General features: G+C 39.1%; 2 pseudogenes; both read right to left on the bottom strand.

The window, feature by feature from the left end:
- Positions 1 to 203: 203 nt before the first annotated feature.
- LOC142692862 (5S ribosomal RNA) lies at positions 204 to 322 on the bottom strand (annotated as a pseudogene).
- Positions 323 to 575: 253 nt separating this feature from the next.
- Positions 576 to 694, bottom strand: LOC142702307 (5S ribosomal RNA; annotated as a pseudogene).
- Between the last annotated feature and the right edge of the window lie 15,022 nt (positions 695 to 15,716).

Genomic DNA, 15,716 nt, shown 5'->3' on the forward strand with positions numbered 1-15,716 from the left:
ACACACAAATAAATATAAACGTTTTTAATAAAACCCTAACATAAAACAAAAAATTTTGGTGATACTGTTCCTTTAAGCTGTGTAACTTCTCTGATCTGACGAGAGCAGGCACATTCAGCTTAGAATGGCCAGTGACATTAAATGCTTTAGTCCATAGTCCTTTTTAATCGATTGTGAAACAAAATCTAAACGACATAATAAAAAGTCAACCGCACCACGGATTCCCAGACAGTCTCCCACAATGGTACTAGCGAGGCCTTTAACTGTGTAACTTCTGCGATCTGACGAGAGCAGGCACATTCAGCTTCGAATGGCCATTGACATTAAATGCTTTAATCCATAGTCCTTTTTAATCGATTGTGAAACACAATCTAAACGACATAATAAAAAGGCAACCGCACCACGGATTCCCAGGCAGTCTCCCACACTGGTACTAGTGAGGCCTTTAACTGTGTAACTTCTGCGATCTGACGAGAGCAGGCACATTCAGCTTAGAATATCCATTGACGTTAAATGCTTCAATCCATAGTCCTTTTTAATCGATTGTGAAACAAAATCTAAACTACATAATAGTTAGTCAACCGCACCACGGATTCCGAGACAGTCTCCCACACTGGTACTAGCGAGGACTTAAGCTGTGTAACTTCTGCGATCTGACGAAAGCAGGCACATTCAGCTTAGAATGGCCATTGACATTAAATGCTTTAATCCATAGTCCTTTTTAATCGATTGTGAAACACAATCTAAACGACATAATAAAAAGGCAACCGCACCACGGATTCCCAGACAGTCTCCCACACTGGTACTAGCGAGGCCTTTAACTGTGTAACTTCTGCGATCTGACGAGAGCAGGCACATTCAGCTTAGAATATCCATTGATGTTAAATGCTTCAATCCATAGTCCTTTTTAATCGATTGTGAAACAAAATCTAAACTACATTATAATTAGTCAACCGCACCACGGATCCCCAGCCAGTCTCCCACACTGGTACTAGCGAGCCTTTAACTGTGTAACTTCTGCGATCTGACGAGCGCAAGTACATCCAGCTTAGAATGGCCATTGACATTAAATGCTTTAATCCATAGTCCTTTTTAATCGATTGTGAAACAAATCTAAACAACATAATAAAAAGCCAACTGCACCACAGATTCCCTGACAGTCTCCCACACTGGTACTAGCAAGGCCTTAAGCTGTGTAACTCCTGCAATCTGACGAGAGCAGGCACATTCAGCTTAGAATGGCCATTGACATTAAAAGCTTTAATCCATAGTCCTTTTTAATCGAATGTGAAACAAAATCTAAACGACATAATAAAAAGTGAACCGCACCACGGATTCCCAGCCAGTCTCCCACACTGGTACTAGCAAGGCCTTAAGCTGTGTAACTTCTGCGATCTGACGAGAGGAGGCACATTCAGATAAGAATGGCCATTGCCATCAAAAGCTTTAATCCATAGTCCTTTTTAATAGATTGTAAAACAAAATCTAAACGACATAATAAAAAGTCAACCACACCACGGATTCACAGACAGACTACCTTACTGGTACTAGCGAGGTCTTAAGCTGCATAACTTCTGCGATCTGACGAGAGCAGGCACATTCAGATTAGAATTGCCATTGACATTAAATGCTTTAATCCATAGTCCTTTTTAATCGATTGTGAAACAAAATCTAAACGACATAATAAAAAGTGAACCGCACCACGGATTCCCAGCCAGTCTCCCACACTGGTACTAGCGAGGGCTTAAGCTGTGTAACTTCTCCGATCTGACGAGAGCAGGCACATTCAGCTTAGAATGGCCATTGACATTAAATGCTTTAATCCATAGTCCTTTTTAATCGATTGTGAAACAAAATCTAAACGACATAATAAAAAGTCAACCGCACCACGGATTCCCAGACAGTCTCCCACACTAACAGAACCTAAAAATTGGAGTCTGACACACCAGAATGAAATATAAAACCATGTAGCTTTATTGAAACAATAAAATAAAACACATTAAAAAACAGAGATGATTTCCACAGTGTGGAAAGACAACCAGATTGATACAATTAATACAAAGGGGATAGGTAATCCTAATGCCACAGTGCAGCCCCAAACAGTAAGATTACAATTACAGCATATACAGATGATAAATGACAAGGTAAGAGAACCTACTCAGCAAGCAAGTAGATAAATCGATAAATTGACCTATGAAAAACTCAGGATAGTGCCTGTGCTTTTACAACAACATGGTGCGAAATAGTTGCGCTATATAATCAACTAAGGAGAAAAACATTGTACATCCTATACCAGGATTTACATGCTAGCAGGTAGTATATCCCATAGTGGGATTTAAATGCTGGAAAAGGAACTCTGAGGGTATGTTCACACGGCGGGGGTCCGTAACGGCTGAAATTACGGGGATGTTTCAGCCTGAAAACATCCCCGTAATTTCAGCCGTACCGGCATGTGCAGGCGCTTGAACGCCGCGTCAATTACGGCCGTAATTAGCGCTGCTATTCATTGGAGTCAATGAATAGCGGCTCCAATTACGGCCAAAGAAGTGACAGGTCACTTCTTCTACGCGGGCGTCTATTTACGCGCCGTCATTTGACAGCGGCGCGTAAATAAACGCCTTGTGTGAACAGACAAACGTCTGCCCATTGCTTTCAATGGGCAGATGTTTGTCAGCGCTATTGAGGCACTATTTTCGGGCGTAATTTGGGGCAAAAACGCCCGATTTACGTCCGTAAATAGGCCGTGTGAACATACCCTTACCCATCACTTCAGTCACCGTCTTTGGTTGTCAACCCCGACGCGCGTTTCGGCCCTCAAGCCTTCGTCTGGGGGTGGTGTCTAAACCACAGCACAGTCCCTTTAAAGATCCCCCGAACTAATCACAAATTACAATTAAAAGATGACACAGATGACATAAATTAGTCCTAGCAAACAGTCCGGCACCGCCGTTCCCCGATTCACTTCCGTGTCACAGACCCGGAAGCACTGAACCTCGAACACGTGTCCAATGCTCAAGATCAGACCAGGAGGCGAAACAATGGTAACGGCAGGCCGCGCATGCGCGCACATTGTTTGGACTTCGGCTGTGCACTAAAAGGATACCGTGTCAACGGATCACAGATAAGTGCAATAAGGAAACGATCCACTAAATTTCCCCCTTTTTCTATATGCCCAGCGGTTGACTTATTCGTGAAGCTAGTTTCGCAAGACCTTGAAAAGATAGCCATTAGCATTAGACATGACAATCTAACTATGGCTGAGCGCAGCAGCTTGAAAAGATTACAATCCCTTAAAGACACTGTATTTAAACCAGCTGATAAGGGTGGTAATATAGTGGTTTGGCCTAGAGATCTATACGAAAGGGAAGCATATCGTCAACTTAAGAACCCCATTTGTTACAAGAAACTGACTTTCAATCCCCTCTCTGCTTTCAGCACATCACTCCACCAGATATTGAGGGATGCTTTGAGTGCGGGCACTATTTCTAGCACCCTGATGGAATGCTTGATGGTCCAGGACCCTAAGGTGGCGAGTTTGTATTTGTTGCCGAAAATTCACAAGAATTCTAAACTACCACCAGGGCGTCCTATTATTTCTGGGAGAGAAAATTTCTGTGATAATGTGAGTAAGTACATCGACGCAACTCTTAAACCACTAGTGGAGATCTTGCCATCTTATCTTAGAGATTCGGCGGACCTCCTTAAAAAACTAGAAGGTGTTCAACTTGAACCCGACATGCTTATTGGCAACGTGCGATGTCGAAGCATTGTATACAAACATTCGACATCTGGATGGTCTCCAGGCAGTATCATACTTTCTGAGGATGACTGACACTGATCCAGCATTGTCCCAACTTATTCTCCTCCTCCTAGAATTTGTGCTCACACATAATTTCTTTACATTCAACGGATCCTTTTACCTACAGCTCAAGGGAACGGCGATGGGGTCGGCATGTGCACCTTCATACGCCAACATTTTCCTGGGGCTGTGGGAGAGGGATCTTTTCCTGTCGGACCGGATATCATCGATAAACAAGGTGGTCCTTTGGACAAGGTTCATCGATTATATCTTCATCATATGGCAGGGCATGCAGGAGGAATTCAATTCCTTCATGGCGGAGTTGAATGTCAATGACCTTAACATCAAATTGACATGGAAAACTGATCCAACTGTCATTGATTTTTTGGATGTATTAATCAAACGTGACACCATTGGTTGTGTCCAGACAGATGTACATAGGAAAGAGACGTCTGTTAATTCCTATCTGCATGCTTCCTCACTGCATCCAAGACACATGATTCAGTCTATTCCGGTCGGGCAATTTCTGAGAATACGAAGACTGTGTTCATCTGATATTGACTTTGAGAGGCAAGCATTGATCCTTAAACAACGTTTTTCCGACAGGGGTTATACTAAGGGATGTATAAACAGAGCATACTGGAGGGCATGCAAAGCAACACGTATTCAATTACTTCATCCTACTATCAAGAAGAAGGAGGATACTAAAATCAGGTATGTTACTACCTACCACGACAGATGGGGTGAAATGCGAAAATGTCTGTCTAGACATTGGCCCATTTTACAAACTGATGGGATCCTAGCAGAAATACTACCTACAAAGCCTGCAGTCGCATCCAGAAGAGCTAGAAACCTCCGTGATGCTTTAGTTTACAGTTATCACCAACCTCAGGTGATAAACCCTATTTTCGGAGCCTCTAAACCCAGATGGGGGTGTCACCCATGTGGAAGATGTATAGCATGTCCAAATATTGTCAGCAGTGAGGATTTTGTTGACTCTTCAGGCAAATCAACATATAAGATCACCTGGCCGATCAGTTGTAACACGAAGGGCGCAATATATTATGCATATTGCCCTTGTCCGAAAATTTATATTGGCCTCACGACTCGGGAACTTAAAATTAGAACGCGTGAACATGTCAATAGTATTGAGTCAGCTAGGGGGACAGCCCCGGAGAAAATAGACTGCCTAAAAACTTTACCACGACATTTCTTCATGTACCATAATTCTATGTCGAAAGATCTAAAACTTAACGGCATTGATCACGTGAAACTCGATATGAGAGGAGGGTCTTTAATGAAAAAATTGTTGAGAATAGAATCCAAATGGATTTGGAAATTAAAAACATTACAACCTAATGGCCTAAATGAAAGCCTAGGTTTTGCAGCTTTCCTGTAGGGTGTCAGGATTCCTCATGGTGTTGTTTTTAGCTACATGTGGTTATGTCTTATTCATGATATATATATAAAAAAAAATTTAATGCATATTTTGTCTACTTGTCTTTTGGCTTTTAATCATTTTTGCAGATTGTTTTCCAAATTATTCATGAACTTGATATGACCCAGCATTATGATGCTTCTCTGAGTCCACAGCCATGTCCGTTCGTTCACTTCACCCCCTGCCGACTAGTTCAAAATTCAAGAAATAGATGTCGGGAGGAGATATGGCAGTTGAGAGCTCATGTATTAGTTTGAATTAATGTATTTATCTTTATTTATATTTTTCATTTGTATTTTTATTTGCGAAATTGTTATTACACTCATTCTTTTTCTAGTTTTTATTTACGTTCTATATTTCGTGCATTGTTCACTATACTGTGTATTTGATTGGTCACCATATAGTACATTATGCATTATCCACCATGGCTTTGTCTTTATACTTAGTTTTATAATTTTTATATGTGCAGGCTGATCCATTTGGAAATAAACACATGTTGGTGTGGATATATATACACATACCTGTATATGTGAATGATTAGTAGATTTTATACCAATATTTGATCTATTTATTTATTTATATATGGAATAAATTGACACCCATCGGATAACACATAATTAATTATTATCACTAATTGTTGTATTGTATTTTTATTTTTTTTATTTTAAATAATTTGTCAACGGATCACAGATAAGTTCAATAAGGAAACGATCCACTAAATTTCCCCCTTTTTCTATATGCCCAGCGGTTGACTTATTCGTGAAGCTAGTTTCGCAAGACCTTGAAAAGATAGCCATTAGCATTAGACATGACAATCTAACTATGGCTGAGCGCAGCAGCTTGAAAAGATTACAATCCCTTAAAGACACTGTATTTAAACCAGCTGATAAGGGTGGTAATATAGTGGTTTGGCCTAGAGATCTATACGAAAGGGAAGCATATCGTCAACTTAAGAACCCCATTTGTTACAAGAAACTGACTTTCAATCCCCTCTCTGCTTTCAGCACATCACTCCACCAGATATTGAGGGATGCTTTGAGTGCGGGCACTATTTCTAGCACCCTGATGGAATGCTTGATGGTCCAGGACCCTAAGGTGGCGAGTTTGTATTTGTTGCCGAAAATTCACAAGAATTCTAAACTACCACCAGGGCGTCCTATTATTTCTGGGAGAGAAAATTTCTGTGATAATGTGAGTAAGTACATCGACGCAACTCTTAAACCACTAGTGGAGATCTTGCCATCTTATCTTAGAGATTCGGCGGACCTCCTTAAAAAACTAGAAGGTGTTCAACTTGAACCCGACATGCTTATTGGCAACGTGCGATGTCGAAGCATTGTATACAAACATTCGACATCTGGATGGTCTCCAGGCAGTATCATACTTTCTGAGGATGACTGACACTGATCCAGCATTGTCCCAACTTATTCTCCTCCTCCTAGAATTTGTGCTCACACATAATTTCTTTACATTCAACGGATCCTTTTACCTACAACTCCAGGGAACGGCGATGGGGTCGGCATGTGCACCTTCATACGCAAACATTTTCCTGGGGCTGTGGGAGAGGGATCTTTTCCTGTCGGACCGGATATCATCGATAAACAAGGTGGTCCTTTGGACCAGGTTCATCGATGATATCTTCATCATATGGCAGGGCACCCAGGAGGAATTCAATTCCTTCATTGCGGAGTTGAATGTCAATGACCTTAACATCAAATTGACATGGAAAACTGATCCAACTGTCATTGATTTTTTGGATGTATTAATCAAACGTGACACCATTGGTTGTGTCCAGACAGATGTACATAGGAAAGAGACGTCTGTTAATTCCTATCTGCATGCTTCCTCACTGCATCCAAGACACATGATTCAGTCTATCACGGTCGGGCAATTTCTGAGAATACGAAGACTGTGTTCATCTGATATTGACTTTGAGAGGCAAGCATTGATCTTTAAACAACGTTTTTCCGACAGGGGTTATACTAAGGGATGTATAAACAGAGCATACTTGAGGGCATGCAAAGCAACACGTATTCAATTACTTCATCCTACTATCAAGAAGAAGGAGGATACTAATATCAGGTATGTTACTACCTACCACGACAGATGGGGTGAAATGCGAAAATGTCTGTCTAGACATTGGCCCATTTTACAAACTGATGGGATCCTAGCAGAAATACTACCTACAAAGCCTGCAGTCGCATCCAGAAGAGCTAGAAACCTCCGTGATGCTTTAGTTTACCGTTATCACCAACCTCAGGTGATAAACCCTATTTTCGGAGCCTCTAAACCCAGATGGGGGTGTCACCCATGTGGAAGATGTATAGCATGTCCAAATATTGTCAGCCTCACGACTCGGGAACTTAAAATTAGAACGCGTGAACATGTCAATAGTATTGAGTCAGCTAGGGGGACAGCCCCGGAGAAAATAGACTGCCTAAAAACTTTACCACGACATTTCTTCATGTACCATAATTCTATGTCGAAAGATCTAAAAATTAACGGCATTGATCACGTGAAACTCGATATGAGAGGAGGGTCTTTAATGAAAAAATTGTTGAGAATAGAATCCAAATGGATTTGGAAATTAAAAACATTACAACCTAATGGCCTAAATGAAAGCCTAGGTTTTGCAGCTTTCCTGTAGGGTGTCAGGATTCCTCATGGTGTTGTTTTTAGCTACATGTGGTTATGTCTTATTCATGATATATATATATAAAAAAAAATTTAATGCATATTTTGTCTTCTTGTCTTTTGGCTTTTAATCATTTTTGCAGATTGTTTTCCAAATTATTCATGAACATGATATGACCCAGCATTATGATGTTTCTCTGAGTCCACAGCCATGTCCGTTCGTTCACTTCACCCCCTGCCGACTAGTTCAAAATTCAAGAAATAGATGTCGGGAGGAGATATGGCAGTTGAGAGCTCATGTATTAGTTTGAATTAATGTATTTATCTTTATTTATATGTTTCATTTGTATTTTTATTTGCGAAATTGTTATTACACTCATTCTTTTTCTAGTTTTTATTTACGTTCTATATTTCGTGCATTGTTCACTATACTGTGTATTTGATTGGTCACCATATAGTACATTATGCATTATCCACCATGGCTTTGTCTTTATACTTAGTTTTATAATTTTTATATGTGCAGGCTGATCCATTTGGAAATAAACACATGTTGGTGTGGATATATATACACATACCTGTATATGTGAATGATTAGTAGATTTTATACCAATATTTGATCTATTTATTTATTTATATATGGAATAAATTGACACCCATCGGATAACACATAATTAATTATTATCACTAATTGTTGTATTGTATTTTATTTTATTTTATTTTATTTTAAATAATTTATAAATTTTTTCTTTTGTTTTGTGTTCACCTTTCCCTCCCCCCTGTTTTTCACCTGGGGAGCATAGAAATTATTCATCACCATTTTTTATTCTATTTTATATCTATTTATTATCGGGTTTTTTCACACACTTTTTCACATGTAAATATGTAGATCATTGGTATACACATAGATTCATTAAATTGTATATAATAAATGCTGTAAATAAAAAGTTTATTGGTGTATTTAATAATATCAATAATTTTTATAAATATATAATATAGAGTTGTCACATTAATTTGACTTTGTACTGTCACTGTGTATATCCATTTTGGGTTGATTTGTTATGTATGCTTTTGTATAGATATATATGTTTTGTAATTTATTTAAATATAAACAAGGGGAACATTTGATCTTACGATATACTTTCATGCATTTTTCATACACATTTTTGTATATGTATGTCTGTCCTTGGTTTAGAGCCGAAGTGAAGTACAATCGATTAGATGTGTGTAAAGGAGAATGTATGTATGTTATTATTATTATATTATATATTTTTTTTGTTTGTTTTTTTGTCCTTAGTTTGCTTTATAATTTCTTGCTGCATTTGCACAGTACACTATGCACTTCTTCTTTCTCTTCTTATTTATATCATAATAATACTCTTTTATCTCTCTCCATACATTAATAGGGACAGGTTAGGGATAGATTGTATCATTCCTCCAACTGTATATGACTGCAAATGCCCGCTTTATCAGTATATTTTTTCATGTGACTAATGCATAATAGCCATTTTTTTTTTATTATATATATATTTTTTATTACATACAAGTTTTGTCTACTATAAATAATACTATTTGAATAAAATTTGATCATTTCATCTCTAACCTGGATCCTCGTCCTGCACTTATCTGTGATCCGTTGACACGGTATCCTTTTAGTGCACAGCCGAAGTCCAAACAATGTGCGCGCATGCGCGGCCTGCCGTTACCATGGTTTCGCCTCCTGGTCTGATCTTGAGCATTGGACACGTGTTCGAGGTTCAGTGGTTCCGGGTCTGTGACACGGAAGTGAATCAGGGAACGGCGGTGCCGGACTGTTTGCTAGGACTAATTTATGTCATCTTTTAATTGTAATTTGTGATTGCTTCGGGGGATCTTTAAAGGGACTGTGCTGCGGTTTAGACACCACCCCCAGACGAAGGCTTGAGGGCCGAAACGCGCGTCGGGGTTGACAACCAAAGACGGTGACTGAAGTGATGGGTAAGAGTTCCTTTTCCAGCATTTAAATCCCACTATGGGATATACTACCTGCTAGCATGTAAATCCTGGTATAGGATGTACAATGTTTTTCTCCTTAGTTGATTATATAGCGCAACTATTTTGCACCATGTTGTTGTAAAAGCACAGGCACAATCCTGAGTTTTTCATAGGTCAATTTATCCTGTGAGCCATACTTTGCCATATATTTGCCATATTTCTTTTACTACTACTATTATAGTGTTTACATTTCATCCTCCACTATTTGTTTGATCGTATAGTAATCCCTGAGAAAATTTATCTACTTGCTTGCTGAGTAGGTTCTCTTACCTTGTCATTTATCATCTGTATATGCTGTAATTGTAATCTTACTGTTTGGGGCTGCACTGTGGCATTAGGATTACCTATCCCCTTTGTATTAATTGTATCAATCTGGTTGTCTTTCTGCACTGTGGAAATCATCTCTGTTTTTTAATGTGTTTTATTTTATTGTTTCAATAAAGCTACATGGTTTTATATTTCATTCTGGTGTGTCAGACACCAATTTTTAGGTTCTGTTAGTTATTAGCAGGTGCCACCATGTTTACTATGCTTAGGTCCCTATAGATATGATGTACTAGGTATGATACAGGGGTATTTATGGATTTAGGGATCCTTTTGCTTCTGGTGCTCTCCATTTAGGTAAATCAGTCTCCCACACTAGTACTAGCGAGGCCTTAAGCTGTGTAACTTCTGTGATCTGACGAGAGCAGGCACATTCAGCTTAGAATGGCCATTGACATTAGATGCTTTAATCCATAGTCCTTTTTAATCGATTGTGAGAAAAAATCTAATTGATATAATAAAAAGTCAACTGCACCACAGATTCCCTGACAGTCTCCCACACTGGTACTAGCAAGGCTTTAAGCTGTGTAACTTCTGCGCTCTGACGAGAGCAGTCACATTCAGCTTAGAATGGCCATTGACATTAACTGCTTTAATCCATAGTCCTTTTTAAGTTAAATGATAGTCTTAAAAGAGAGGTTGAAATGGAACTTCGGGAAATATCAACTCGCAAAAGGAAAAAATTCCAAAGGGATACCTTTGATTTTGAACAAAAACAAATCTTCTGCTTTTCAAAAAATAAGGAGAGACAAAATAGAGGGAGAACACGAATAAGAAGAAATACTTTCATGTCAACAGATGGGGAAACGACTAGTGACCCATCTAGTGACAATGAGACAGGGAAATATACTAGAATGGAGGAATCCCAATCAAAGGTATCTTTTTTAGGGGATCGAAACAGAGGAAAATACGGAGAAGATAGAATAGCAGAGAAAAAAGGAGGACCCAATACAAGACAGCGCAGGGGAAGATAAAAAATAATATCAATAATATCATTAACTTGACAGATTTTCCCTTATCAATGGATCATATTTCCCTATTGAATCGTGGTTTGGGCTTTTCACCTGTTACCCCTTGAAAGGAATTTGAGATATGTAAAGATCTTCATCTTTTTTTGAGGAAGATCATATTGAGACTTTGGCATGGGGAAGGAAATGAGGGGAAGAGTCAAAATGAGGATATAGAATTAGCATCACAGAGAGAAATGGTCTCCAATTTAGAATTGTCAGATTGGAATACCTTGATGGATTTGAAGGAATTATGGAGGGAGGGCAATCAGCTTGAAGATACGGAGGAACCCAAGGAAGACCCTATTGATATTATACCAGAATATACAGGATTGCGAAAAAAGAGTAGTACCATGCCAAGCATTCACTCAAATAGATATACACAGGCCTTCTTGGAGGCAATGCTTAGAGACATTGGTCTCGTCGATTGGTCCTCCTTCCTGTGTGAGGACAACTTAACTAAAAAAGAACGTAAAGCCCTAAAGGAATTGCAAGATGCAAAAAATATTGTGATAAAACCTAGTGATAAGGGTGGAAATGTTGTCCTCCTCAGGGAGGAGGACTATGTCGATGAGATCAGAAGACAATTAGATATGGATACATATACTCTCCTGATGAACAATCCACTTGAAAATATAATGGGGATCTTAAATAGGAAATTAGTCTTCGCATTGGATGAGGGTCTAATTAATAAACATGAGTTCAAATATTTGGAGGTTAAGGAACCGCGGATGCCTACTATCTATGTGCTTCCCAAGGTGCATAAGAATAGGAATACTCCCCCGGGTAGACCGATAATTTCAGGTTGCGACGGCCCGACAGATCACCTTGGGAAGTACATAGATGAAAAGCTGAAGCCCTTTGTTCGTATGCTTCCCTCTTTCGTGTTAGATACAGGTGACCTTCTAAACAAAATTGAGAACTTGACAGTCGAGGAGAATGTCTTTCTGGTTGGATTAGATGTGGAATCATTATACACCTCGATCCCACATGATATTGGCCTAAGAGCTGTGGCACACTTCCTGGAGAGGAGAGGAGGAAACTGGGCTCATCAAAATGAATTCATCATAGAGATGTTAGAATTCATTTTGAATTATAACTGTTTCTCTTTTGATGGCAAATTTTATCGCCAGACCCATGGAACAGCCATGGGATCCTCCTGTGCACCATCGTATGCCTGTCTACATCTGGGATGGTGGGAGGAATTCATTGTATACCCGCATCCCCTCTTCAGGAGGCGTGCCTCTACTTGGCTTAGATACATGGATGATATTCTCCTAGTTTGGAAAGGACCCCTGGAATCCTTGGAAGACTTCATTAAAGACTTAATAAAGAATATCAATAAACTAAATATTCTTTTGACCTTTACTTATAGTAAAGATACTATTAGTTTCCTTGACCTCAACATCTATAGAGAGGTGAATAGATTGAAAACAACTACATATCGAAAACCTACAGCAGGTAATACATTATTGGCAGCGAGTAGTCATCATCTTCCCTCCCAAATTAGAGGGATCCCGAGAAGTGAATTTCTTCGAATTCGACGCAATTGCACTGATTTCGAAAAATTCAAAAATGAAGCTCAAGATCTGTCATCCCGTTTTGAAAAGAGGGGATATCCTAAAAAACTAATAAAGAGGGGATACAACAGAACACTTAGGCAGAATAGAGAGGAAGTCCTCAAAAGGGGGAAAAAAAAGAACAGTGATAATAGAGTTAGATTTATCTCAAGATATGGATCCCATTGGGACATATTACGAAACCTGATGATAAAAAATTGGCCACATTTAACCTTGGACAAAAGAATTAACTCAATAGTGGGGAATATACCTAGTATGGTCTCCAAAAAAGCCCCTACTTTGAGGGATATGTTAGTCAGTTCGGAGTTCAAGAGAAGGACTCCAGAAAAGGACCTATGGCTACAGAAACGTCCAAAAGGAATGTTCATGTGTGGTTCATGCAGATGCTGCAAATATGTTTTGAAGTCGGATACTTTCTCTGATAGCGAACATAAGAAAGAATTCAAAGTCCATAATTTCATTAATTGTCACTCAACTATGGTGGTGTATTCTATCATTTGCCCATGTGGGAAACAATATATTGGGAAAACTAAGCGAGAATTATACATACGTATAAATGAACATATTTTGGATATCACCAAGGGAGAAATGAAAAATCCATTAGCAGCACATTTCAAAACACACCATGGACAATCACCAATTGGCTTAAAGAGGCTCTGTCACCAGATTTTGTAACCCCTATCTGCTATTGCAGCAGATAGGCGCTGCAATGTAGATTACAGTAACGTTTTTATTTTTAAAAAACGAGCATTTTTGGCCAAGTTATGACCATTTTTGTAATTATGCAAATGAGGCTTGCAAAAGTCCAAGTGGGTGTGTTTAAAAGTAAAAGTCCAAGTGGGCGTGTATTAGGTGCGTACATCGGGGCGTTTTTAATACTTTTACTAGCTGGGCGCTGTGAAGAGAAGTAACATCCTCTTCTCTTCAGAACGCCCAGCTTCTGACAGTGCAGATCTGTGACGTCACTCACAGGTCCTGCATCGTGACGGCCACATCGGCAGCAGAGGCTACAGTTGATTCTGCAGCAGCATCAGCGTTTGCAGGTAAGATCGACTTACCTGCAAACGCTGTTGCTGCTGCAGAATCAACTGTAGCCTCTGGTGCCGATGTGGCCGTCACGATGCAGGACCTGTGAGTGACGTCACAGATCTGCACTGTCACAAGCTGGGCGTTCTGAAGAGAAGAGGATGTTACTTCTCATCAGAGCGCCCAGCTAGTGAAAGTATTAAAAACGCCCCGATGTACGCACATAATACACACCCACTTGGACTTTTACTTTTAAACACACCCACTTGGACTTTTGCAAGCCTCATTTGCATAACTACAAAAATAGTCATAACTTGGCCAAAAATGCTCGTTTTTTTAAAATAAAAACGTTACTGTAATCTACATTGCAGCGCCTATCTGCTGCAATAGCAGATAGGGGTTGCAAAATCTGGTGACAGAGCCTCTTTAAGATTTATGGGGATCTACCAACTCCTTGGAGATAGGAGGGGAGGTGATCGTAACCGTATACTGTTACAAAAAGAAACCATGTGGATTTACACATTGGGGACTTTGAACCCTAGGGGACTAAATAATGAAATAAAATTTAACATGTTTCTCTAAGACCAAATCTTTTGGGAGCATGTGGATTTCTACTATGATGGCTGTTTTCCAGCGTCTATAGTGGTCTCCACATGCTCCCTTCCCTTCCGGATTAGGCTATACTCGTTCCACTTATTTAGAATTGCTGCCCTGATGTCCCTTTTTCCTTCAAATTTCCCTTTGTTAAGAGAATTCTGGTTTGAATATAGATAATATGGATTGCACTCAAACATCCTATTATGCTAATACATAATATAATAAACTAAAAAACTGAGATTGGAAATGAATGGCCAATCCTTTGTTTCTTATATGAAATATGAAATATACCACAGATAACAAAATTTCCCTTTCTGGCAAAGACAATATGCACTAGATCTGAGTATTTTGCTTCTTGTGAATTAAAAATTAAGTGAAAAATAGTCTTCCTAAATATGGAAGATTTAATCCATTGGATAAACTAGTAGTCTCACGTCTTTTCTGAAAGTCTCTTTTGTTGGGATATTTGATCGTGATGACTTCCGGGACTGGTGGGGACCCGGGTTCTATTGCCTTTTTAGGCATGGAATTTTTCTCCCTGCCACTCCCGGAATATCTCACGATCTCTACCCATATATTAACTCTGTATAAAAAAGTGAAGGTTAAATTATATGACAACATTTTCTAATTTTGAGGAAATTAATATTCTTTCTAACTAAAAGATACTTTTTGCATTTAAAGATATCTAAATATTAATAATGTGTCAATTCGAATTAAATATAATCAAGAATAGAGATTAATAAATTAAATCACATAGCAAAATGCTGTTATAGTCACTTTTTAAGGAATTAATTAAATTAATTCAGATGTAGACACACTACTGACGATCTCTTATGCATATGAATACTAAATATAAGGCTCTGGAAACATGGGTTAATTGAATGTTTTCCGTTGTTTAAAGAGAAACTATTATGAACATATTTTGTGAAGATCGTTATGCATAATTTGCAACAATGTTGGGTCTTTCTATGGAATATTATGTTCTAAACGAAGTAATCAATAATTGAATGTCGGGACACTATAAATACAGCGTACCTGGACGTACCTGCCAAACAGCTCTGAGGAAATCCCGTTGCGGGATGAAACGCGTCAGCTGATTCAATCAAATCGGGCGGGTAATGACATCTAAACCCTGCTCTGTAAATCCCTGACCAGGCTGGATACATTACTCGGAAAAGGACACCTCATGCCTTTGGAACTTACCCTTTTTCCGGCGTGTGCTCTCACCCTCTCGGATTTTCTGCTTCTGGAGGTCTAACGTGGAGTGATCCAATCCACTG

This window comes from Rhinoderma darwinii, chromosome 1, assembly GCF_050947455.1.
Source record: "Rhinoderma darwinii isolate aRhiDar2 chromosome 1, aRhiDar2.hap1, whole genome shotgun sequence".
Lineage (NCBI taxonomy): Eukaryota > Metazoa > Chordata > Amphibia > Anura > Rhinodermatidae > Rhinoderma > Rhinoderma darwinii.